At 43.3% G+C, this 16,361-nt stretch overlaps 1 long non-coding RNA gene across 1 annotated transcript; it reads left to right on the top strand.

Annotated features, from left to right (window-relative positions):
- The first annotated feature begins 3,174 nt into the window (after positions 1–3,174).
- On the top strand, positions 3,175–7,431 carry LOC143444017 (uncharacterized). The gene is made up of 3 exons (XR_013113489.1): positions 3,175–4,446; positions 5,052–5,160; positions 5,506–7,431. It is a non-coding gene; the product is annotated as an uncharacterized LOC143444017 (long non-coding RNA).
- The last annotated feature ends 8,930 nt before the right edge of the window (positions 7,432–16,361 follow it).

The following is a 16,361-nucleotide window of genomic DNA, read 5'->3' as shown; positions in this document are numbered from 1 at the left end:
CATTAGCATAGACATTTTAGAAATACGGAAACCTTTGGTGCCATTAGAAAGCTGTTAAACTAGAACCTGTTAGGGAGAAAGCAGTAATATACAGTAAGGAACCCTTCCAGGAAATGGAAAGTCTTAGCTTGAGAATCCCTAACCTGGGTTGAGTTTCTAAAGCTGTCAGTTCAAGCCTGTCCAACCCTGTGCAATCACGCGTAACCAGCAGCTAAGATGGTGCTGACCCCACCCTCTGCGGGGCACATCACTATGATACTCTTGTTTTGCAGTCTTCCTGTTTTTCTCACTGATCTTCTGCATCTTCTGCTGTCTCCCCATCCTTTTTGCATTTTGACTAAAACTAGTCAGAAATTTTTAATAGCAATATAGAAGATTAAAATATTGGGGTTGTGGTCTTCTGAAGCACAGACCATACTGTTATCATGGCTTTCTCTCTCAGGACAGTTTTCTGTCCTAGGTATAGCATCATACAATCCAGACATATGACCTGGCCCTCCTCTTTCATTGGTTTTTAGTGCATTGACAGAGCTGTAGAATCACTACAGTACATTTCAGAGCCCTTTTTTTTTTTAATCACCCCTGGAGTAACTGGGTACCATCACTTGTTTCCTCTCTCCTCGGCCTCTGTTTTCTGTTGCAGTGGATCGAGTTGGGTTGTGCATCTCAAGTGAAGTCACAACGAGATGTTTTGTAACTGGCTTCTTTTACTTCAAGTCCTACTCTCAATATTCATGCATGCTACAGTATAGACAACTATCACATTCCTTTTGATTATTTAATATTGTATTATGTGCACATAATCAGTCTTCTTTACCCATCAATTAATTGAAACACCCTGGATTTTCTTTTCACTGTTTTGTCTGTAAACACAGTAGCATGTCCACAATGCTACCATGAACAGTTGTATACAAGTTTGCTGTTTACCCATATTTTCCTTTCTTTTGATTTTCTATCTAAGAGCTTGTATCTCAGGAGTATATATCTAGGAGTGATAACGGTGTTTACCCTTTCAAATAAATACTTAATCATCTTCCAAACTGATTGCACAAGTACCTTCCTGGCAATACTATGGGTTTCCTGATACCTCCATCAAAATCTGCTAATGCCTTGGTTTTAAGAGATAATCACCACTGTGGGTGTGAAGTGTTATCTTCTTGAAGGTTTGGTTTGATTTGATCTGACCTTCAAGGGTTAAGGATACTAAGAATTGCTTTTATGGCATTGTCAATCCGGTAATGTGTAAGAGTTTCCAGGCATGAAAGGGTCAGAGAGAGCAGCTGAGGCTTAAAGCCTTGAAAGGCCAGGAACGGCCATTAGTGAACATACAGTCTTGGTTGAAGTACAAGCCCTCGTACTGGAGAAGCCATGGAGAAATGTTAACACACAGCACCAGGTATTAAGATCAGAGTCCCCAGGTCAGGCGGTTGGTTAGGGTACAGCACAGACACAGTGGAGACCACAGCATTTTGCAATGTCAGATCATTGGATGGCTGAAAATCACGAACAACAGCAGCTGTGGAGTGGACCTGGCCTGAGGTTAAGCTAGCTGGTCGACGAACGGCACAGCTGCAGGAATGGATTCCAGACATCAACCACTCAATTTTTCATACCTTTGAACCTTGATTTTATTATAACAGCATCCTGGTTCTTCCCTCTTGGAGTAAGAAAGTACCTAATTTATTTTTAAAATTTTCAGGAGCTCATGGTCAAGAGACTTTAGAATTTTAAAGAGACTTCGGTATTGTATAGAGACTTTGATTGTTCTAGAGAAACTTCAGTGGTTTAGAAAGGTGAATATTTTAACGAGACTGAAATTTTAAATGTTTGAATTTTTAAAGACTGTGGGACCTTTTAAGATTATTTATGTTTTCTATTGTGATATTAATATTGAGATCTTATGTCATGTTATGACCCACACTAGAGTCATTTGGGAACAGAGGCTCTCAGAAATGCTTCCATAAGATCTGTCTGTAGTGCTTTATAAAAACAATAGTATATTTAAAGAATAAATATATATTAAAAGTAATTGATGTGTGAGAGCCCAGGTCACTGGGAACAGTGCCACTCCTTGGTAAGTGGCCCTGGATTGTGTAAGGAGGCAGGCTGAGCAAAGCATCAGGAACAAGTCAGTAAGCAGCACCCCTGCAAGGCTTCTGCTTCAGTTCCTGCCTTCAGGTTCCTGCCTTAGCATCCTGCACTGCCTTCGAGAACTGTAAGCTGAAATAAACCCTTTCCTCCCCACACTGCTTTTGGCCATGGTGTTTTATTGCAGCAATAGAAACCGGAACTAAGACGACCCTTTGTAGCCAATCGAATACTGTACCTGGAGATCATTTAAGACAATGGATTCAATCTGTTGTCATCCATACCCCTGAGCCAGAATAATGTATGTGTATATTGTGGCAGTCATTTGCTAAAAGCAGCCAACAGGTTAAAAGCAACTTTAAAGAAAACAAATATTACTTAGATAGATAGATAGATAGATAGATAGATAGATAGATAGATAGATAGTTTGATAACATCTGTTTGTGGTTTTTTCTTTCACCTGAGGTTCCCAGCTCCAAGTCTTCAGATGTGAGAACATATCCTGGAATAATTGCAGAAACCAGAAAGGGAAAAGGAAGCATTGCTGGACTGGGAGGTGGGAGGTGGGATTCAATATAGAGGGGAATGATGGGGAGCAGGGCAAGTCATGTGATCAGGGAACTAGGGGGAAGGGGAGGCACTAGGTAGGAAGACAGGAGGGAGATAAGGAGAGAGGAAGGTAGATTAACAGTACGGATGTCATAAAGAATCACATGACTAACAATCTACCTAAAACAAACAAACAAATAACAACAACAAAAATCATGGGACTGGAGAGATGGCTCAGGGGTTAAGAGCACTGACTGCTCTTCCAGAGGTCCTGAATTCAATTTCAAGCAACCACATGGTGGCTCACAACCATCTATAATGGGATCTGATGCCCTCTTCTGGTGTGTCTGAAGACAGTGACAATGTACTCATACACGTAAAATAAGTACATTAATTTTAAAAGCATATATATATATATCTTATATACATATATAAGATATATATATATCATATATATATATATATATATATATATATATATATATATCTATCTTAGATAAAAATTTCCCACCTGAGCTGGCAATGGTCCCCTCAAGAGCCAAAGACCATCTCATAAAAACACAACCCCAAGCAACTTTTAAGTTGTTGGTCAGGGTTGTCCAAAAGACTTCCAAAATTTTACAGGACATTGTGATTTCTCTTATTTCCCCAGAGAAGTGGAAGGTAAGTCCCTATTGCTAAAGACAGCATATACTTCAGACAGATGGCCCAGAGGGGCCTGAGCTGGAACTGATTTAAAATCTACCTCCCTGAGAACTACCTTCCACAGAACTAAAAGGTGTCATATAAGCTTCCACAGGAGCGAAGCAAAGCTCTACCCAGCTTTGATGCCTAAGAACCACAACAATGACCAGCCTGGCACAATAACCCTGGGTATGCAGTAGTGGCACACAAGTCTTGGCGTTACCAACAGTTCTCTAATTGTACTTGAGACCTGCTCAGCAAGAGGGAAACTATACCTGAAGCTGGAAACCTAAGGCTAGTGAAGTCATGGATCTAGGAGGGAAATCTGTAACTCTCATTTCACTATACCAGCATAATCCTTAACTCTATTCTAAATGTTTGTCCTTATACCCTGTGGTGGTTTGAATAGGTTTGGTCCCCATAGACTCAAGTATTTGAATGCTTGGCCACACAGACTTGTACTGTTAGGAGGTGTGGCCTTGTTGGAGTAGGTGTGATCTTGTTGGAGGAAGTGTGTCACTGTCAGGGGTGGTCTTTGAGGCCCCTTATACTCAAGCTCTGCTCAGTGTGGCACACAGTCTTTTCTGCTGCCTGTGGATCAAGATGTAGAAGGCTCTTTCTCCAGCACCATGTCTGCCTGGATGCTGCCATGCTTCCTACCATGATGATAATGGATTAAACCACTGAAACTGCCAGCCAGCTCCATTAAATATTTTCCTTTTTAAAAGCTGCCTTTGTCATGATGTCTCTCCACAGCAATAAAACCTAAACAAAGCATACCCACAGACAAGTGTAGTCCTCACATCCCAACCAGTGGAAACCACAACCCAACCAAATGTAGAGTTATGGAGCCCAGCCCCAATCAATACATTTCCAAAATAATTCCTACACCTCATGTTCAGGGAACATCGGAGAAGAAAGAGTGTGAGCCTGAGGATCAGGGAGTCTGCTGTGAGATTGTGTCTCCCAGCAGTCAGATGTGACGCCCGTAAAGTCTCACCAACATGACTGCCCAGGCGTGAGCTGAACAAGGACCACAGTAACGGACATGCTAACTTGGATGGAAAAAGCCCATGAGACCTCAACCCTACTCAAAGAACTGTAGACAACTGAAGAATGCTCCAGGTGGGAGGAACAGTCTGCCCCAGGGAAGAGCACACCAATTGGTTATTCTGTACCAAATAGTCAGCCTGGAAAATATAACGCAAGTAACATTCTACATACTGAGCAGGTTGTATTTAGGAATATATATCTATATACATATATGCATGTAACAAAAATTAGTGACATAAAGAGGCCATGAATTTGAAGGAGAGCAAATAAAGGTATGTGGGAGGGGTTAGAGGGAGGAAATAAAATGGGGATGTGATTTAATTATATTATAATATTGAAAAATTTAATCCTCCAGGAGAGAGGAGGAGTGGTAGGAGGAAAGGAAGTGGGAGGGGAAAGGGAGAGGAAGGAGAAGGAGAACTGAGGAGAAAAAGAGAAAAAGATGGAGGGGGATGAGAAAAAGAAAGGGTTGGAGAAGTCCTCTAGATTTTGGTAAAGTTGAGGCCTAGCAAGGCTGTCGTAGCAAGACAAGGAAACCACAAGAACAGTCCTCACAGAGAACTAGTCAGGTAGAGCAAGGCCTTTTCTGCATGCTATTGTTTTGGTTTTATCAATCTTTTAAGATAATTTCTCCCTTAACTCAGAAGGGCTTTGAACTGCAGATCTTCTTGTTACAGACAGTTGTGAGCTGCAAAGTGGATACTGGAAATTGAACCTGGCTCCTCTGGAAGAGCACCCAGCGCTCTCCTAACAGCCCACTCATCTCTCCAGCCCCTCTCCTGCTTGGTAAGCCTCAGTCGGGTTTGCTGCTTCTTACAGCAACAATGGCCTTGCAGTTTGGCCTGACTTACCTTTTATTGCATCCAAAACCATTTTGTCTTGACTTATTTTTCTCTAGCAACTCCTTGAGAGTAGGGGGGAATCGTGAATGCATTTACTCCCAACCACAAGGCTTTAGAGCATTGGTTTTCAACCTGTGGGTCCCACGACTCTTTCACAGAAGTCGCATATCAGAAATCCTGCATCTCAGATATTTACATTATAATTCTTAACAGTAGGAATATTACAGTTATGAATTTACAATGAAATAATGGTTGGGGAATCACCACAACATGAGAAACTGTTTTAAAGGGTCGCAGCATCAAGAAGGTTGAGAACCACAGACCCAGAGCCTGCTTCTTGGAGACCGCTTCTCGGCAGGGCATCCTCGAAAAGGGCACGATTATCACCTACGACTTCAACTCGGAAAGAAATTTTGTACCAGCAACTCAGCGGGCTTTCCTCCTCGTTCGCGCATGCGCACACACCCACCCACCTACTTGACCAGTGTTTTCTCTCCAGATTTCTAGTTCATTGAACATATCCTTTTTGCCCTCCATACAGAAGGGTCCATATAGGGATGTGCTCATTGCTAACTTCTGAATGACATTCTCGGGCATCTTAATCTTTGCTAACTGAGTGTTTCACTCACATGTTTCTACTCCTACACCTTCTGACTTTTGTTTCAGTCTCTCCGTCTTCCACCAGGACTGGGAGGTTGTCACCCTGTTTTGAGATTTAGTGTAGAATTAAAACTTTTTTTTTTTTTTTTGATGTTTTGAGAAAAGTTTTCTCTGTGTGGCCCTGGCTGTCCTTGAACTCTCTCTCTCTGTAGACCAGGCTGGCCTAAAACCACCTGCCTCTGCCTCCTGAGTGCTGGGATTAAAGGTGAGTGCCACCACCTCCTTCCTAGCAACCAACTTTTTTAAAGCCCATATTTATTCCTATCTCAAAAGATCTCGAGACCACCAATTCCCAACTCCTTGAATGTTTTAGAAAACGTTGCTTTATTGGCATTCGCCCTACCAGTTTAAGATTAACTTTTCAGCCCTTTTTGGTTTTTTGAGTTTTGTTTTGCTTGTTTTGTTTTTCAACAGGATTTTGCTATGCAACACAGGCTGACTTGAAACTCAAGGCAGAAGCTATCAACTGTAAAGAGCTATACTTAGGCATTCCCATCACAACTTTAAAGAGTTCTCTCCAATGGCTTCCTGTGTGGACTATTTCTTTTGGGGTTGGGGGTTGGGGTGGGGACAAAGGTTATCACAGAAGCCTTCTATGTCTCTCATTCCCAACTGTGAGTCTGCAGCCATCAGTAGCTCTGCAGAAGATGCTCCCATGCCTGTTATAGTCCCACATAGTTTCTGGCGACAGCTCGGATGATGGCCATCCACAAGGTCTCCAGTGGCAGCATGGACCATTGATCTCAGCATGGTATCCAGTGGCATCAACACGGTCCTTGGCCACAGCACAGACAACAGACATCGTCATGGTCCTTGGCAGCAATACAGACCATGAACATCAACATGGCTTCAGGCAACAGCACAGAGTACAGGCACCATCATAGCCTTTGGTGGTAACATGGACCACCGACATAAACATGGCCTCCAACAGGAGCATAGACCGTGGACACTGACATGACCCATGGTGGCAGCACTGACCATGAATATCAACAGAGCCTCCAGATGGAGCACAGACCACAGGCATTAACACGGCCTCCCTTGGCAGCATGGATCGTGGACATGAGCATAGCCTCTAGGGTCAGCACAGACCACAGGCATCCACACTGACCAACATCAACACATCCTGAGATGGCAACAGAGACCACGGACACCAGCACATCCCCTGGCTGTAGCACAGACTATGGACAACAACATGACCTCCAACAGTATGACGGGCCACGAGGGTCTTTTGAGGAGTCTCAGTCCAGAAAATGAACTGTTCTCCATCTTGAACATAATGTCATTGTTCAGAGCCAGGGCGATCATGCCGCAGGGTCTGTGTGAGCTCTGGGCTGCTGTATATCACCTTACCAGCCCCACTGGGCAATGACTGTGCTCTCTCCATTCACCAAAGCCTTCTCACAAACCTGTCACAGCTGGCCCATCTCTAGTTCCACCCCTCTTCACCACACATGCATTGCTGCAGTCCTCCTTCTTTCCCACCTCTCCATTTGTTGGTTGAAGTGACTTGCAAACTGCAATACATTTTTTGCTCAAACAGCTTTACGTGCAAATACTTACCGCAATGAGTCATTGGTCTGGCTCAAGGTTTCTGGTTTCTGTAGCATGTTGTCCAGAGTCAGGACGATCTGACTCATTGCACACATGACCCTCATGGCCCATCATACTGTTGGGGATCATGTTGTTGTCCATAGTCTGTGCTGCAGCCAGGGGATGTGCTGGTGTAGCCTGCCTGTCACCCTGTAGGACACTTATGCTTACAGCTTGTGAGCAGTGCTTCTCCTCCTCTCAGCAGGGTGAGCCTCACCTCAGATCCCAAACCCTTCGCAGGATCCCAGTTTTACCATTCTTGGCCACACGAAGCTCTGTTCCACTACCTTTCCTTCCAGTCTCTTGAGTCCATTTTTAAAATGCATCTTCCCATAAGACCTGACTTGTTCTTTTTCAGTTTTTCTAGAGATACTGCAGCTCTGTGGACTCCTCCACTGCCACGTCTCCCCCGGGAGACTCCAGGGTTTCTCAGGCTCCTTGGAGCTACTCCAAGGTCCCATGAGTGCCAGTGGCCACCGCCATCTTGCCTCCAATCCTAAAAGCATTTTAAAGGTAGGAACATTTTGTGTGTTTCTCCTCAGCGCTGGAGCTCAAACCTAGAAACCCTTGCATGATAGCCAAGTATCAGCCCAAGTCCCTCTAATCTTAATCTATCAGTCTGTACCACCAGGTTTTTACCAATACATTTCATCCTTTGATCATGGGGAGACCCAAGATTTGATCCCAAGGAGAAAATATTCTTTTAATGGACTGATTAATAATACCATTCCTGGGCATATACCCAAAAGATGCTCCAACATATAACAAGGACACATGCTCCACTATGTTCATAGCAGCCTTATTTATAATAGCCAGAAGCTGGAAACAACCCAGATGTCCTTCAACAAAGGAATGGATACAGAAAATGTGATACCTTTACTCAATGGAGTACTACTCAGCTAAAACAAACAAACAAACAAAAACAAAAAACCCCAATGACTTCATTAAATTCTTAGGCAAATGAATGGAACTAGAAAATATCCTGAGTGAGGTAACTCAGTCACAAAAGAACACACATAGTATGCACTCACTGATGAGTGGGTATTAGCCCAAAAGCTCGGAATACCCAAGATACAATTCACAGACCGCATGAAGCTCAAGAAAAAGAAAAGCCAATATGTGGATGCTTCAGTCCTTCTTAGAAGGGTGAACAAAATATTCACAGGAGGTAGAGGCAAGGAGGGACTTGAAAGGAAGAGAGAAAGGGAAGGGGGGAGGGGGTGCAGAATCAGGTATGGAAGGAGATAGGGATGATATACAGAGAGTCAGGAATTTGAACAGAGGTGTGTAGCAATGGGGGATGGGGAACTGGGGGTAGCCACCAGCAAGTCCCAGATGCCAGGAAAACAAGAGGGTCCCAGGACCCAACAGGGATGAGATAGCTAAAATGCCCAACAAAGGGGAGAGAGAACCTGTAAAGACCATATCCAGAGGTTAGGCAAAGCCCCCAGTTGGGGAATGGAGCCACCCACACATTTCCAATTTTTTAACCCAGAATGGCTCTGTCTGTCTAAAGGAAATATGGGAACAAAGTGTGGAGCAGAGACTGAAGGGAAGGCCATCCAGAGACTGTCCCAACTGGGGGTCCATCCCATATACAGTCACCAAACCCAGATACTATTGCAGATGCTAAGAAGTGCTTGCAGACAGAAGCCTGATACAGCTGTCTCCTGAGAGGTTTGCCACAGCCTGACATATACAGAGGCAGATGGTCACAGCAAACCATTGTACTGAGCACAAGGTCCCCAATGAAGGAGTTAGAGAAAGGACTGAAGGAGCTGAATGGTTTTGCAACCTCATAGGAAGAACAACAATGTCAACCAACCAGATCTCCCAGAGCTTCCAGGGTCTAAACCACCGACCAAAGAGCACACATGGAGGGACCCATGGCTCCAGCTGCATATGTAGCAGAGGATGGCCTTGTTGGGTCTTGTGGGTTCCATTCCCATGAACTGATTCATGACATTACCAAAAGAAGTTGCAGGTGAGGGCTTGGGGGAGAGGTTGGGGCTGCTCTTTAGCTGTCTGACCTGCTGGTGCACAGTATCCCTCCCATCTAGAGAGCCCAATATTCAAAGGACCAAGCCGTAGCCAGAGGCCACACTCTGACAAAACATTGACACATTGGTCTTGGATTCCCCAGATACCAGAACTGTTAAAAATAAATTTGTGTTTCTATGAATTAGCCAGTCTCAGGGATTCTATGATAGCAGAACAAAATAAATGAGAACAGATTTAGGACGGCTCTTGACTTCAGAAGGATGTCAGTTCCTTAAGAGAAAAGCTGCCAAGGATAAGAATGAAACAAACAGGCATTCACTTTGTGGCAGTTGTGGCAGTTTTAGCCTTTAATTTGTGGAGAAGCAGTATACTAATTCGAAGCATTTTTGGATAAGAAATACACATTTCTAGTCCCAAGTTTTTTTGGTTTTGTTTTTTCATTTGAGGAGAATGCTACACTTTCCATGTGGTTATAGGTGGCAACTTTCATGGAGAGCCTTGTTCATCAGTGTCCTGTCTCCACAGAGACACAGAGACACTGTCTCCACAGAGACACAGAGACACACAGGACACTTTCCCTGGGGGCAGGGAAAGACAGTAGGCTGAGGACCAGAAGCAGTTGAAAATTTTCTGATTCAAATTTCCTTGCCATGGCTGTCCTTACTAACCTCTCTGGCTTGATTTGATTGCTGGAAGGCTTTTCTCAAGAACAGGAAATCATTAGGGAAGTGCTGACTTCAAGGAAACCGGGGATAAGGAAAGGATGTTTACCCAATCAAGGAGGAAGCCAGAGTCTGTGGCCAGAGCACAGGGAAACCGGTGCCTCTGGTTTATCTGGCCAACTGACGCTGCCTTGCACACTTCCTGTCTCTTTCTTGGTCAGCAATTGACTCAAACATGAAATGTGGATAAGAAATACCATAATTATGGAAAAGAACTTATTGGTTGTGATCAGTTCCCAGAAGTTTTTCACCAATGGGCATCCCTCAATCTTAGAAGATATTTTCATAAGACTCAAAGTTACATAAATGCTAAATACCTCACTCCCTACTATGCACAATATTATCCTACAACATATAGACAGTCCTAGATTAAGATACCTCAAAATACAGCATGAAAATCAAAGGTACCAATGAGTGCATTGAAGGCAGTACCTCTCCCTCAATGCAGAGGCAACATGGCAAGAACTTCCATGGACTTCCTAGGAGGAAGTGATCTTCCTCTATCTCCGATTGTCCAAGTGGTAGGAACAGCACAGAACATTTTCCTGCTTGTACTGACAGACATGCAACTTCTCAAGACTCACTTGACTGGCTAGTGAAGAGGCCAAACCTATGTCTGTTTCTCTGGAGTGGAGGCTGAGTCACTTGCCCCCACCTAGCACACAACAACCCTCCTCCTTTCTCTTGACAATAATAGCAGTTTAATTGATGAGACAGAAAAAAATGGAGCCTATAACCTCACATGCCAATGTTATCATTCTAATGTAGATTGAGCGTTTTCTCTTGAACTCATTCATCTCTGCTTCTGTCCTCATTGTCAGTCCAATGACAAACAGCACCTACTCTGACCTATGAGCAGTGTCACTCAATGCCAATGTGTCCTTCTGATGCTCCTGCTTGGAAAGCGTTTGTAGCCTTCCATCTCTGAAAACTGGAATCCAGATGTGGACTGACATGCGAGGCACTGAACCTTGGCAATTCAGTTGCCTTTCTGTTTGGCTTTTTCTGTAACACTTTTTCCACGGGCTGCCCTGAACTTCTCATTTTGCCTTATCAGCCCATCTCTGCTTTTAACGTCTCCACTGTCTTCTGTGAGTGGGTGCTTTCTCTTGCTCATCTCAGTTTAGTAAGTGCCTCCTTCAAGCAGTATCTGATGCAAAGACTTCCTCACTGACATGGAGTGGAGGCCTAGAGCATCCAATCCTCATAAATGGAAATCATATCTTATTCATTTTATGTAAACAGTAGGAACATAGCCTTTCTGCAGGAAGAAAATGTTCTTTTATGCTGTTCACTAAGGCTGGCTAGCCAGCTTAGGCAGATGTACTCCAGGGTCAGTGAGAGACCCTGACTCAAAAACCAAAATGGCACACATATACATGAATACATATACATGCATGCACCACACACACTAACAACAACAACAACAACAACAACAATAATAATAATAATGAAAACACTGAAAGATGGAAAGTTCTCTCAAGTTCTGTAATAAACAGAAGTGATAGTATTTAAATGGTTGTTGGGGGCCGACTTTTAGCAGAAAGAAGCTATCAGCTTTGCAGCCATCTTGAGCCATATACCCTGACATGAGACTTGGATTACAATAGCCTACAACAGCTGAGCACACTCTGATAACATCTTGCTTTGGATACCCAGGATTTTCCTTGGGTGTGTGAGATTAAAGGTGTGTGAGATTAAAGGTGTGTGATTTAAGAGTGTGACCTAGAGATCAGATTTAGAGACAAGGCCTAAGGGCATGATTAAAGGTGTAACTTAGAGGCATGGCTTAGAAGTGAGACACATAAAAGGCAGAGGCAGACAGCAGAGATATATCCTCTTTAGGGAGACTCTTGAGAGAGTACAGCTAGACTTGGGACTTGGACTAGGAAGAGAGACTGAAGAATAAACGGGATTGAATCACACTCTGTCTGGTCTCCATTCTTCGAGTCCGTCCTCACTCTCTCTCTTGCTGAACCCCAACCCGCAGACGGGAGCGGCAGCTTGGGGCGGGAAGCAGTGGCTGTCCAGCGTGGAGTGGAGAGGGCCTCAACATTTTTGGCTGCCCAAATGTGGGCTAGTGCGGTTCTCAACATTTTTTAGCCATCCAAAGTGGGGCAGCTCGGGCCTCAACATTTTTGGCGCCCAAACAGGGACAGCTCGGATCACAACAAATGGTTATTCAAAGCAATCTACAAACTTAATGCCATCCCCATCAAAATCCAAATGAGATTCTTCATAAAAATAGAAAGTATTCATCCTGAGGTTCATATGGAAAGACAAGACCCCAAATAGCCAATGAAATACTGAACAAAAGTCACACTGAAGCTATGATAACATCTGACTGCTAATTAGAGAACTTCAGTGACAAAATGCCATGGTACAGACCCAAAACCAGACCAAGGGAGCACAAGGACGATACAGCTACAGCTATGTGGTTCTTGCTAAAGGTGCTAAATATATACTTGAAAAAAAAGAATACAAAGTCTTCAACAATTGGCACTGGGAACTCTGGAGAGTCAGACACCGAAGAATAAAACCATGTACCTGTCTCTCAGCATATGCAAAACTGGGCTCAAAAGTGATCAGCGACCTTAATGACACTCTGAAATAACCAGAGGAAAGCACAGGGCACTGCATCAACAGCTGAACGCAGAGGAGGACTTCCTGAGGAGGACTGCAGTAGCTCTAGAAGTCAGAGCAAACATTGACCTGGGGTTGATAAATTATAAAGTTCTGCACAGCAAAGGAAACAAGGGACAATCTAAAGGCAGCCTGTAGAATGGGAGCGATCCCATCTGCTGGTCATCTGATGAAGGAGTGCCCAAACTTTAAGTTTAAGAACTTAAAAGCTGAGCACTGCTGATGAAAGACGTGTCTCTTACCATAAAGGAGCAAAAGAGATGGTTTATGTGGGAGCCAAGTACTAGTGACCGTGGTCCAGGCGGCCATGGTCCCGGAACTCCAATTAGTTCCCCAAATAATATGTCCCAGTGATGTGGCATTTTCATGACCCTTTGATCCTAACAGAACAAAGAAAGTTGTAAAGTAACAGACATTTCAAATATACTTATGGATACATTCAATAGACACACTATAGCAGATCAAGGGAAACTGTTATAGACCTTAGAGACTGAAAGCATTCTTGGTTAGCCCTTTGATTGGTAGAAAGTAGGGGTCTGCTAGGACATTCCAAAGACTCTACCTAAAGGTCACAGAAGACATTAATCCATTGTCTTGCTTTCCTATCTATTGCTATGATCAATACCATGGTGGAAAACAACTTGGTAAGCAAAGACTACCAGTAGTCTTAAAATCCTTAGGAGGTGGGAGGTAGAGAAGAGCATCATGGGATGTGCCCTAAGAGGTGCTGGGACTTAGCTTGTGCTGTCTTGCTTCCCTGTACAATGGAGGAACTTTCCCCACCCACTGCCACCAAGGTTTGCTGCCTTGTCATGAGCCAATCAAAGCAACTGGCTTCCAAACCTGTCAAAGCTTTACTCTTTATGCTGGTTATCTCCATTATTTGTTATGGTAACAGAAAGTCAGCACAGTAATTTCCTCTAATTCCTGAACGCTAAGATTACTGGGCTCACTGATCTTTTTCTTTGGCATATTTTATGTGCACTTATAATCACAGACCACAACTATGTAACATAATTATTTAAGCATTTCACAGGTGATTAAAAGTTCCTTATGGGTATCACTGTTCATGAATATGCAGTATCTTGCACTGCCTTGTAATGATGCTATAATTCTAATGTTCTATTATGGAATAGCTCATTTCCAGCTTCTGCCTCCCAAATTATACTAGTAAATACCAAGGTAATCTTCTTGCCGTTAGGATTATTCTCCTTGTGCAGTCTCAAGAATCTAATTATTAGGCAAAACATATGACCATTTTTCATGTCTCTGATAAAACTGCCTAATTTACTTTCAACGAGTTGTAAACTAATAAAAATAGCCTTAGTAAGAATCTAAATTCATGCTCCATGCCTGCATTAAATATTGCTACTTTAGACTCTTCAATTAATTACATAATTAGTCTCAGAGTCATTCAGGGAGAAGGACTGGGGAAAAAACTTTACAGAGTTTCATGTATACACATGTATTTAGGGCTGACCACTGGGACTGGAGAGCAGATGCAGAAGCTTGTCCCCAGGGGAAACTTGTTTGCCTTCTCTCAGTAGCCACTGATTGCCTTGCCAGAAGCTCCTCACCTAGGGGTGGGGCCCTGTGACATTCCCTTAACCTTGTGGTATGTCAGTTGGTGTCATCATATGCACGTCTTGTTTGGCCAGTCTTTAAAGGCAATAAAGCTACAATGTTTTTTTATTTTGTAGTTCTACATGGGAGTGGTTCTCAGCTTGTGGGCCACAACCCCTTTGGGGGGGTCACTAATCAGATATCCTACACATCAAATTTACAATATGAGTCATAACTGTAGAAAAAGTACAGTTATGAAGTAGCAATGAAAGCAATACTGTGCTTAGGGGTCAGCACAACATGGTGAACTGTATTAAAGGGTCACAGCATTAGAAAGGTCAAGAACCACTGGTCTACAGTCCTTTACACAGTTTCTCCTCTGATCGCTCTTGCTTTGTCCCTTGGCTGGAGCTCACAGAGCCTCCTGAGAGCTGGGAGTAAAGGTGTGCACTGCCACACGTGGCAAACTTTTGAGTTTTTTGAGACAGAATCTCGTGTAGCCTAGGTTGGCTCAGATTTTGAATTTCCTGGGTTTGAGGACCTTTAACTTTCGTCCTTCCTGTCTCCAGTTCCCAAGTGCCGAGCTCACTGGTGATTATTTCATGAGTGCTGGGACTTGAACCCAGGACTTCAAGGTTTCCAGGTAAGCACTTTGCTAACTGAGCTACATCCCCAGCCGTACTGCAGATTACTTTTCTGAACTATTTGCACAGTTTTTCAGGCACCTCTAAGGAAAAGACTGTAATAAGTGGAATTTATAAGCTTCCCGTAGTGTAGACTCTAATTCAGAGCAATCTGTTATAATGTGACTGCTTGAACTTAGGCCTGAAGTGAGCCCCCTTGTTGGCTGTACCCAAGTGAGGTCAGATGTTTACCCCACTATCCCACCCATGAGGTGTTTTTCCTTTCTTTTTAGAAAATCTCTCTCTCTGTAGCCCTGGCTAACCCAGAACGCCAGTGTCGATCAGTAGTGCCCTCCCATGTACCAGCTTTAATGGGGGACACATTTCTACTGCCTCCACTCCGTTTCATATTCGTTTTCCCCGTGGTAAGGAAGCTATATTTTTGTTTTTAATTCTTTTTTTTTTTTTTCATTTTATGCAATGTTTAATTTAAAACATTTTACTGAGTTTTTAAAATAAAGAATCCTTAGCATTGACTCAGCCTCGTTCAGCTGGTATGAACAAGCTCCTTCTGCAAGACGCTTCCTGTGTTTTCCTTGTATCATGCTGCAAGGAGCCCAGGGCCTCAGAGCTTGTCCGGTTGAATGATAGCTAAGACACTTCCTCATATTTCCTGCTCACAGCCAGACTCCCTGTCATAAGACAAACTCAGTGACTCACTTTCCAAGGCAAGAATTTTTCCACAAGACCGTGAACATTCAAGCAAAAGGTCCTGTGAACAACCTGTGCCCCAAATATCTCAGAGCCAGCAGGGGAAATGGTCATGGGGATTCTTCCTCTCTGCAGCATGGCTTCTGGGTCTGAATCCTTGTTAGACTGTCTACGAGCTGTGGCTTTGAACATGTTAGCTTCTCTTACACCCAGCTTTCATACAGATCAACTTGGTCAGTGTGGTATTTTATAAAGTGCCATGAGGATTAAATAAAATAATATCAATAATATTATTGATATTCAATAATATTATTGATATTTTTTCATTGTCATATGTCTGGTACATAGCAGATGCTGAATAAATATTTGCTGAATGAATAAATGGCTTCTGTAAAGAAGCCAGTGATGAAATGGAAAGTTTCACAGGCGTTTCTAAGCTGAGTAATTTAACACTAATAAATAAATGGGAAATGACAGTTTTTTTATTTTATCCTGTGGCCGCCTAATAATAGTGCCTTTGTTGCTCCATTAACAAATATTTTTGCAGGACTAGACCTCAGTAGACCTCAGGCTGGTCCCTGGGCACAGGCGCAGAACAATTCCTGGCCCTGTGTCTTTGGATGCAAATAAGA

The sequence above is a fragment of the Arvicanthis niloticus genome, chromosome 12 (assembly GCF_011762505.2).
Source record: "Arvicanthis niloticus isolate mArvNil1 chromosome 12, mArvNil1.pat.X, whole genome shotgun sequence".
Lineage (NCBI taxonomy): Eukaryota > Metazoa > Chordata > Mammalia > Rodentia > Muridae > Arvicanthis > Arvicanthis niloticus.
The sequence above is the reverse complement of the archived record's forward strand: the minus strand, read 5'-3'. Positions and strand labels throughout refer to the sequence as shown.